The sequence below is a fragment of the Solanum stenotomum genome, chromosome 1, assembly GCF_019186545.1.
Source record: "Solanum stenotomum isolate F172 chromosome 1, ASM1918654v1, whole genome shotgun sequence".
In the NCBI taxonomy this organism is placed as follows: Eukaryota; Viridiplantae; Streptophyta; class Magnoliopsida; order Solanales; family Solanaceae; genus Solanum; species Solanum stenotomum.
The window spans coordinates 99,393,997-99,403,156 of NC_064282.1; the positions used below are offsets into that span (position 1 = coordinate 99,393,997).

General features: G+C 33.9%; 1 protein-coding gene across 2 annotated transcripts in view; it reads left to right on the top strand.

Annotated features, from left to right (window-relative positions):
• Window positions 1-9,160, top strand: part of LOC125853219 (loganic acid O-methyltransferase-like) — a 69,436-nt gene that overhangs the window by 15,158 nt on the left and 45,118 nt on the right. The gene's annotated exons all lie outside the window — the stretch shown is intronic.

Here is a 9,160-nt window from a genome sequence, read left to right on the forward strand (position 1 = left end):
TGGTTATTTTGATTTTAGGTTAAATGGCGAAGCTTTCTGAGAAATTATCATCAAAGAATTTAATGGCCATTATAAGGTAATCATAAGTTAATGATTGCAGACAATTATTGGGTAATGATTATGGCTAATCGATAGGTCATATTAAAGTGATAAAGGGTGGTGTTAATAACTGGTAATTGTTCGTGGGTTATATTCCAACCTTGAGATCTTTTTCTTCTTTTTGGGTTGATGATAAAGTTATCAAAGTTTTGATATATTGGAGAAATTATGACTTAACCTTAGATTTGAAATCCAGAAAAATATGAGATTTGACATATTGGTTGGAATCAAGATCTAGAAACTTTATTATAAATTAGGGTGATTTTTGGGTCTAAGCTAGACATATAGCTTGTTAGTTTCGAAATCTTATCGTGATCATTTATTTGAATAGATTGCTTTGAGTTGAAAGTTCAGCGAAAAGTGAAGGCTCAAGTCTCGGAGTAAATTCTTATTTGATTCAGGCAAGTGGATTTCTAAACTCTTGTTAAGTGTATGGAATTCATGTATTTCCTTGTAATATGTGTTTGGGGGTAACAAGACTTGGTGATGGGTTGACTAGTCCACATTGATTAATTCTAATGATGAAAAATGGGTAATAAAAGATCGACAATGTGATTAATTGTTTGTGTGTGATGTGTTGAGAATGGTTTGAAAGGCTTGTTGAATCATTGTTGATGTTGTATCATGATTGTGTTGTTGTGAATTATGCAATGTTATGAAAATGGTCATCTCTTCATTATTTGTGTGAACATGTCATTTGCATTATTCTGAGACATGGTTGTGACAAGTGTTATGTGAATTGAGAAAGAATAAGAAATTAAAGAGGATGTACCATTTCGAGGGACTTATCGCGCGCCGCGATGGTTACTATTATCGGGGTCGTATCGCGCGCCGCGATGGTTACTATTATCGGGGTCGTATCTCGCGCCGCGATAGTTACTATTATCGAAGGTCATATCTTACGCCACGATGGATGCATGGACATATATGTCCCCCATGGGTCCCGGACTGAGAGACAGCGGGTGTGTATCACTAGGTCAGATATGCATTACTATACTTGACATTGCATTGCACATATTTGTCATTAGTGAACTTGATATTGTGTTTTGCTGATCTAGTGAGTGCCTCTCTGTGAAACTTTGTGAGTGCCTTTCTGTGGAATTTGATTGATGAATATTGAGGATATGTAATTGTTAGAGTGTTGTGGTTGAGTTGTGTGCTATGTAAATTATGAGTTGTTAGGTTGGACTGGTTTTAAGCAGGTTGTAGTTGTGGAGATTGTAATTGATGAATACCAAGGTTGTTGTTGGTATGTTGTTATTGAGATATGTGCTTGTAAATTGTGAACTATTAGGTTGGGCTGATTTTATGCAGGTTGTAGTTGTGGAGGTTCGGTTGGGGTGTAAGGAGTACCCGTATCCTATCCCCTTAGCTTGTGTTTAGAGGTTTACTTGCTGAGTATCGTGTGGTTTGGTTACTACATTTTTTTGTAGGTTATTAGCCCGGACCTTTGTGATATTTTCTCTTCTCTTTGTATGAGGCTTCTTGTGGAGGTTTGTGAGGTAGCTGCTTGTCATTTTAGCGGACCTTCTTTCTCTTTAATTATGATCTTGTTCTATTCTAGAAACAGGGTCATTTGAGACTTGTGTTTTTCTTTTGAATAAATTTCAATACTTTAGAGGCTTGTACACGTGACAACCAGATTTTGGGGGTATTTTTGAGTTGATTATAAAATCTCCGCATTTTATTGTAATGGTTGAGTTTTAGGCTGACTTATCTTGGTAGGATAAGACGAGTGTCATCACGTTCATTTTTGGATTGTGACAATTTTTTCTCATTTGTTTCGCTTTATGTTATCTACAAAGAAAATTTTTAAAAAAAGTCTCTTTATTAACTTTTACAATAGATTTCATATTTTATCTCCTAAAAAAATTAAAAATATACCTCAAGATATCATTAAAATGATTTGGAAACGACAAGTAGACTAGACAAGAAATGGCCTCCATTTGGGACCTAATGGAATATGAGAAACGGATAAAAAAGGCTTGTTGATCGGACAACAAGTTATTATGAGATTAATTATTATACAATTATTATTGTATTGGAATAAAAATAACACTATAAAGACGGAATAAATAATCCTGCAATTTTATTTCAATCAAATATGTGATAAATGTATTTTAAAATTAATTACTCCTCATCTTTTGTATTAAGCAGATCCATAATTTATTCAAAAACTAGCCCCTGATCCACTACATCAGAAATGATATTTAGCGGCGATTAATTAATGGCAATAGCTCAATTGCCGCTAAATATGTATTTTTAGCGGCAATTAACACTCTTTGTATATGTCACTAAAGCCTTCAGCAATGGATCTAATGACACTTAACTAATGCCGGTAAAGACTTTAGCACTCTTTATTAATATGTCTATTTATTGCCGCTAAAAGTTATTTTTTTAATAGTATGACAAGGATAACATCAGCATAAGTAACACATGTGCGCGCGCGCGCACGCACACACACACACATATATATATATATAACAGCATGAACTCCTAACTTAAATGCTAAATTACTATTATATTCCTAACTTAGGTTGTAACTTTTTCGGTGAGTTGTGACTTTTCTGATAAGTTATGACTTTTTTCGAAGGGTTGTGATTTTTCGATGAGTTGTGACTTTTCTAAAGAATTGTGAATTTTTTAATAAGTTGCGACTTTTCCAAAGGGTTGTGACTTCTTAAAAGGTCATGACTTTTCCGATAAGACACAAAAAAATACTTGTTCATACCACCGTTTGTTGACTATAAATAGAGGGGGTTCCTCTTTTTTTTTTTCAACCACAATTTTTTTTAATCTTTTATTCTTCTTCTTCTTGCATTTTAAAAGATTTCATGAGATTTATTGTCATTGAGTTAGTTTGAATAAGGCTGTAAGTGATTCCTTTGCTCTTAGTATATGTTGATTACTGTCGAGTTTGTGAGCGGAAAGAAAGATTTCTTTTTGATGAAAACAAGAAATGTACATTTTAGTCGGTGTAATACTTGTGCCATTAGTTGTATGACAGCCTGGTGCTGCCTTTTCTGCAGTAATTTATCATATCAAAATTAAATCAGTTGCTAATAGTGGTTCATTTGTAACTTTCTAAGTGCATGGTTGTGGTGTTAACTCCCCTTTGATGATATGCTTCAATGTTCTACCAACAATAGAAGAATTAAGCAAAAAGAGGAGAAATTTTATCATGGGGATTACAGGAAACGTATATGTCATTTTCCTTCACTCAATATTCTCTGGTGTCTCTACGTTGCATTTTGTACCTTCACCTTTTCTCTTCTTTTTTAACAGTTTGTGAACGTACACACCGTCATTATTATTATTATCAAAATGCGGTTGTCTTTACCTCCCCTTTTCATAGTGATCTTTGATGTTTGAGTAAACTGCATTGTCTTTTTTCCTGAGAGTTGTTGACTGATGAACTTCTCGATTGGCACTACCGAAAGGCCATCAATTTGCATAATACATACATTAGTATGTAATGTTCCAATATATAAAGTTAACATGATGTAGTCTAAATTCATTTTGTTTTTTTAAAACAATTTCTCATGTGATGTAAATATATGTAATGACCCTAAAGGTCATTTTTGGAAATTTTCATAAAATGACTGTTTTACCCCTCCCGATAGTTGCCCCGAGTCCTAATTGTTGTATTTTCGAAGTTGGTTTGAAGGAAAATTGATGAACAGTTGAGTTTTTGGAAAGTTGAGTTTTTAAGAGTTAAAGTTTGGTTAAAAGTGCTATTTCGAGTCATTTGGAGTTTCGAGACTCGAATCGGATTTCCGTCGATTTCAGCAGTTTTAGAATGTTGAAACGGGTCTATGAGAATTAACGGAGTCGAATTTGGAGTTAAATCGAAGATTTGAGGTCCTAAGTTGCAAAAATTGTGAAATTTTGATCAAGAGTTGACTTTGGTCAACAAACGAGGTTCCGGTGCTCGAAATGAAATTCCGAGGGCACCGTTGGATTCAGGGGGTGATTCTAAGTCTAGAATGAGCCTTGGTTGAATTTTTAGAGTCCCCGAGTGCATTTTGAGTTTTTGAGCCTAAAACTAGTTTCTTGACACCTTATCGGATACCGAGTCAAGGAGACCTCGAATTCAAATTACGACGATTTCATTGAGTCCGAAATGTCATTTTCAAGCTAGTAGCATATTTGGTTTGTGTTCGGAAAGTGCCAAATGAGTTTTGGGTGAGCTTTTAAGCTTCTTGGATGCTTTGACACTATTTCAACAAATTGTGGCAACTAAAGGGTTCATTATTAGTTTTAAAGGTCGAAAAATTATTCCGAAGGTTCTGAAATTTTGAGCATGAATTATAGGACTTATCTGCAAATTTTGGTGCATTTTCGCTAACCCGAGATTGGACTTTTATCGCAAATAAAAAATAATTGTTTACCGAGTAGAAATGATATTTGACTGGACAAACGAGCATGAAATTGAGCTCCGATTGAACGAGCAGGTCCGTATCATTATTTAAGACATTTACAAAAAAGAATCGGGTCATTTCACTATCGTATGAGGAAATTACGGCCTTTTTAGTGAAAGATTAACTGCTGTTTTTCTGGTGCATAACAGCCATGTACTGTTATAAAAATCTTAAACTGTGTTCATTTGGTATTTTGAGCATATCGGGAGTTCTAGAGATCGGAATGGAGTGATTCTTACGGATTTCTTCTTGAATTAATATGAGGGTTAGTATTGAATCTTCAATTCGACACTTTCTCATAATTTCTTTATCTGCTTTTTTTTCCTATCCGTAAATCTCTTGGGAAAAATTGGGGTTTTATCGATTTGGACTCCCTTTTTGATGAAAAAGGTATATTTACGATCCTTATGTTATGGGTAAACTGATTTTAACATAAAATTATTGATTCATCGATTATTTTCATCATATTAACCGCGTACAATTTGGACTTTCCCGGTAAAGTTAAAGTTTGATAAATTGAGAATTTCAAGGTCGATCTTAACTCCGTTTTTGATGAAATTTCATATTTGAACTTATCTAAGCATGGGTAAGATGTTTTTCAAGAGATATTTCATTTTCGAGTCGGGGTTTCGGATTCGAATATTTTAGGCTTCTTCAAGAACGTGAATTTTCCTTCAAATTGAGTTTGTGAATTGATTTCAACTCCGTTTTCAAATTGGTATTCACCATTAGCTTCCAAATACTCTAAGGATCATTTTACATAAAAAAATTTCAGATTTGGGTATCGTTTTCCGGTATGAGACTTTTGGACCGTTTTGCCCTTTTTCCCTAATTTTTTTTATTTTGGTGTCATTGGACTCGAATTGTGATTGTGAATAATTGTTTGAATAGATTATGGTGATCCGGATTATACTCGGAAAGGAAAGGCTCAAGTCAAGTAACTTTTGGAGTTCATTTTAAGGCAAGTGGCTTCCAAACTTCGTAAAACTCTTAGACTACACATGACTACTTTCCTAATTGTGTTGGGGAGTAATGGGGATTGAGGATGGGTTTTGTTTGTTGATTGAAATTGTTGTAAATAAAAGATGGGGAATAAAACGAGCTAAATGTGTTATATGTGACTTGAATTTGTTGAATAAGTCATGTGATAATTGATATTGAGGGGATAGAAGAGCAGGAGTAGGTTATGATTGATACAGACATTGATGTTGAGACAGACGATGTGTAATACTATGATGTGGTTGTGATTGAGACAGGTGATGTGTAATACTATGATGTGGTCGTGATATGGTTGTGATTGAGATAGATAATGTGTAATACTATGATGTGATCGTGATATGATTGTGATTGATGACATGTGCATATTCATTATTCATCCCATGTGTGAACTATCTGTTGCATGAGTTCTGAGACACTGATATGAGGATGGATAGTTATGAGACACAGTTGAGACTAGCTCCGACTAGAGATATATGAGATGGACAAGCTCCGGCTAGCAATTTGGATGCCGATGGGATCTGGTTCCGGCGGTGATACATGGTCCATGTGTGGCCCCCATGGGTTCTGATTTGAGTATTCAGCGCGGACTGATTACGTCAACAGATGTGTATCGTAGGACAGACATGCATCATGACTACATGACATCATTATTGCATTTTACATCTCATTTGCCTTATCTTTGTCTGTGATGTGTGGATTGTATCGGTTTACCTTTCTTATGTGGAATTTGATCTACTTGCTCTTATTTGTTGATCTGAGGTTGATGAGGATATACTGTTGGTTCTGGCTGTTGAATATGATCTGTTTAGTATAGGTTGGTTGGTTTGCTGCTAGATTGAAGTTTCGGTGGTTCGGTCGGGATTGAAAGGAGTTGTTTGTAGCTGATAGTTTTGCTTAGTTCAGAGTTACTTGCGAGTACCTGTGGTTTTCGGTACTCACCCTTGCTTCTACACAATTGTGTAGGTTGACAGCTCTCTCTCAGATTCGGCTTAGTAGTTTCTTTAGCAGATTGAGCTTCGGGACATACTCGAGAGGTAGCGGTTCAATCCAGACGTGCCCTTGAGTTATCTTTACTTTCAGTTTTGTTCTATTCGAGAACTATACTCTGAGACTTATATATTTTTATTCGAATTCTGTATTTAGAGGTTTGTACATGTGACAACCAAATTCTGGGTAGTGTTGAGTCTTAATTAAAGTCTTTCGCTTATTTATTATTTTTTATTCTCGTATTTCTACTTCTCTATCGTTGTGGTTGGGTTAGGCTGACGTGTCCGGTGGGAAATGGACACGTGCCATCACATCCGGATTTGGGGTGTGACAATATATGCTTCTGAACATCTTTTTTCAAAATTATTAAACTTCTCAAGAGTTAGAGAACTGTCACAATTTGCTTTTCTGATGCTCAAGACAAAAGAATGACTTTATTTATCAATGTCATTTAGAATGTTAGGAAGTTTGCTTCAAAATAGTTATTACTATATAAACATTACCTTTTTGTTTACTTATTTACTATTTCTTAATATTACAGTATTTTAGACGAAGGAAAGCTCATATATAGGTAGGTATTTGTATTTAAATTAAAGCTTTATATATGTCACAAATGTATTATCAAGTTCAAGATCTTCTAACTTCAAAATATATTAATTTAAATTAGTTCTAAAAAATAAAATGTAGTTGTTCTCTTCACATGTTCATATGACATTTGAACAGTTTAACGTGAAATACATGTGCAAACACATCTTGTTAGATGACAAGAAAAATACACAACAAATATCGTCTATAAGATAATATTATTGAGATATATTTATAATGATCCACATTGAACATTCACAAAAAAAGCTGCAATATTATTTTGTGCAAAACTTTTTATTCAAATCTTCGCTTAAATAAGCAATACTATTTACTATAACATATATTTTCTAAATTGATATTCACGTGCAATGCACATGTCGAAAAACTAGTATTACCTTAAAAGCATGAACTCCTAACTTGAATGTTAAATTACTATAATATCCCTAACTTAGGTTGTGACTTTTTCGATGAGTTGTGACTTTTTCAATAAGTTGTGACTTTTCTCAAAGGGTTGTGATCATTTTTCGATAAATTGTGACTTTTCCAAAGAGTTGTGACTTTTTCAATAACTTGTGACTTTTCCAAAGGATTGTGATTTCTCGGAAAGGTCATGACTTTTCAGACAAGACACAAAAACATTTTTTCATATGAGTTGTGACTTTTCCAATAAGTTGTGACTTTTCTCAAAGGGTTGTGATTTTTCGATGAGTTGTGACTTTTCCAAAGAATTGTGACTTTTTCAATAAGTTGTAACTTTTTCAAAGGGTTGTGATTTCTCGGAAAGGTCATGACTTTTCATATAAGACACAAAAGCATTTGTTCATACCATTTGTTGGCTATAAATAGAGGGGCTTCCTCTCATTTTTCAACCACAATTGTTTTTAATCTTGTACTCTTCTTCTTCTTGTTGTTGTATTTTAAATTTTTTGTGTGATTTATTGTCGTTGAGTATGTTAAAAGTTTAGTGGAATATGAGGTACCACTATTCTGATAAAGTATATCGTTATATCCTAAGAGGGTATATTCTATAACCTCAAGTACTTTAGGAAAATAATTTGGGAAAATGCATAAGTACCCCCCAGCCTATACCCGAAATCCCAGAGACACACCTAACCTTTACTAAGGTCCTAATACCCCCCCAAACTTATTTTATAAGTAATATTCTACCCCTTTTTGGTCTATGTGGCACTATCTTGTGGGCCCAATGCATGTTGACAAAACTTTCAAGGATAGTGCCACGTAGGCCGAAAAGGGGTAGAATATTATAGATAAATTAAGTTCGGGAGGGTAATAGGACCTTAGTAAAGGTTAGGTGTGTCTCTGGGATTTCGGGTATAGGCTGGGGGGTACTTATGCATTTTCCCTTTTTTTTTCTCCTCTCTTTTTGCTTTTTGTGATTTCTTTTTCTGCAAAATTATGAAAAAAATTGTATTTGATTTTGTTTGCTTTATGTATTTTTTCTTGTTTAAAATAATGAAAAAGCTTGTATTTGATTTTGTAGGAGAATGGCCGCAGTACTCAATTCTATATGAGCTAAAGTAACGACGATGAAGAAAATAATCAGAAACTTCATGCTTTAAAGTTTTAGAGAGAAATAAGGTGAAGATATATTCAATATATGTATTTAATTATTATTTTTCATTTCAATTCTTTTTTTACTTTTTGTTGGCATCCTTTTCAATGTTTGCTTAATTTCTATTTGACGGTAAAGAAAAAATATCAATTATAACATACTACTCAAAGAGACCTTAGGAAAAGAAACAAAGACAAGAGACAGTTTCTCTCATTTATTATTATTTTTTTCCACTAACAATCTATAGATTTATATCTAAATCTCTATCTCTATATAATATAAACTTAGGTATAGAAAATGACGTAACACAGAAAATTTCACTCCTTTTATTAATCCATAATAACAACAACAACAACAATAATAAGAATAAAAATAAGAACAACAATAATAACAATGACAACAACAATAACTATTTATTTTAGGTACCCCCAACCTATGCCCGAAATCCCAGAGACACACTTATACTATACTAAGGTCCTATTACCCCCCCCCCCCC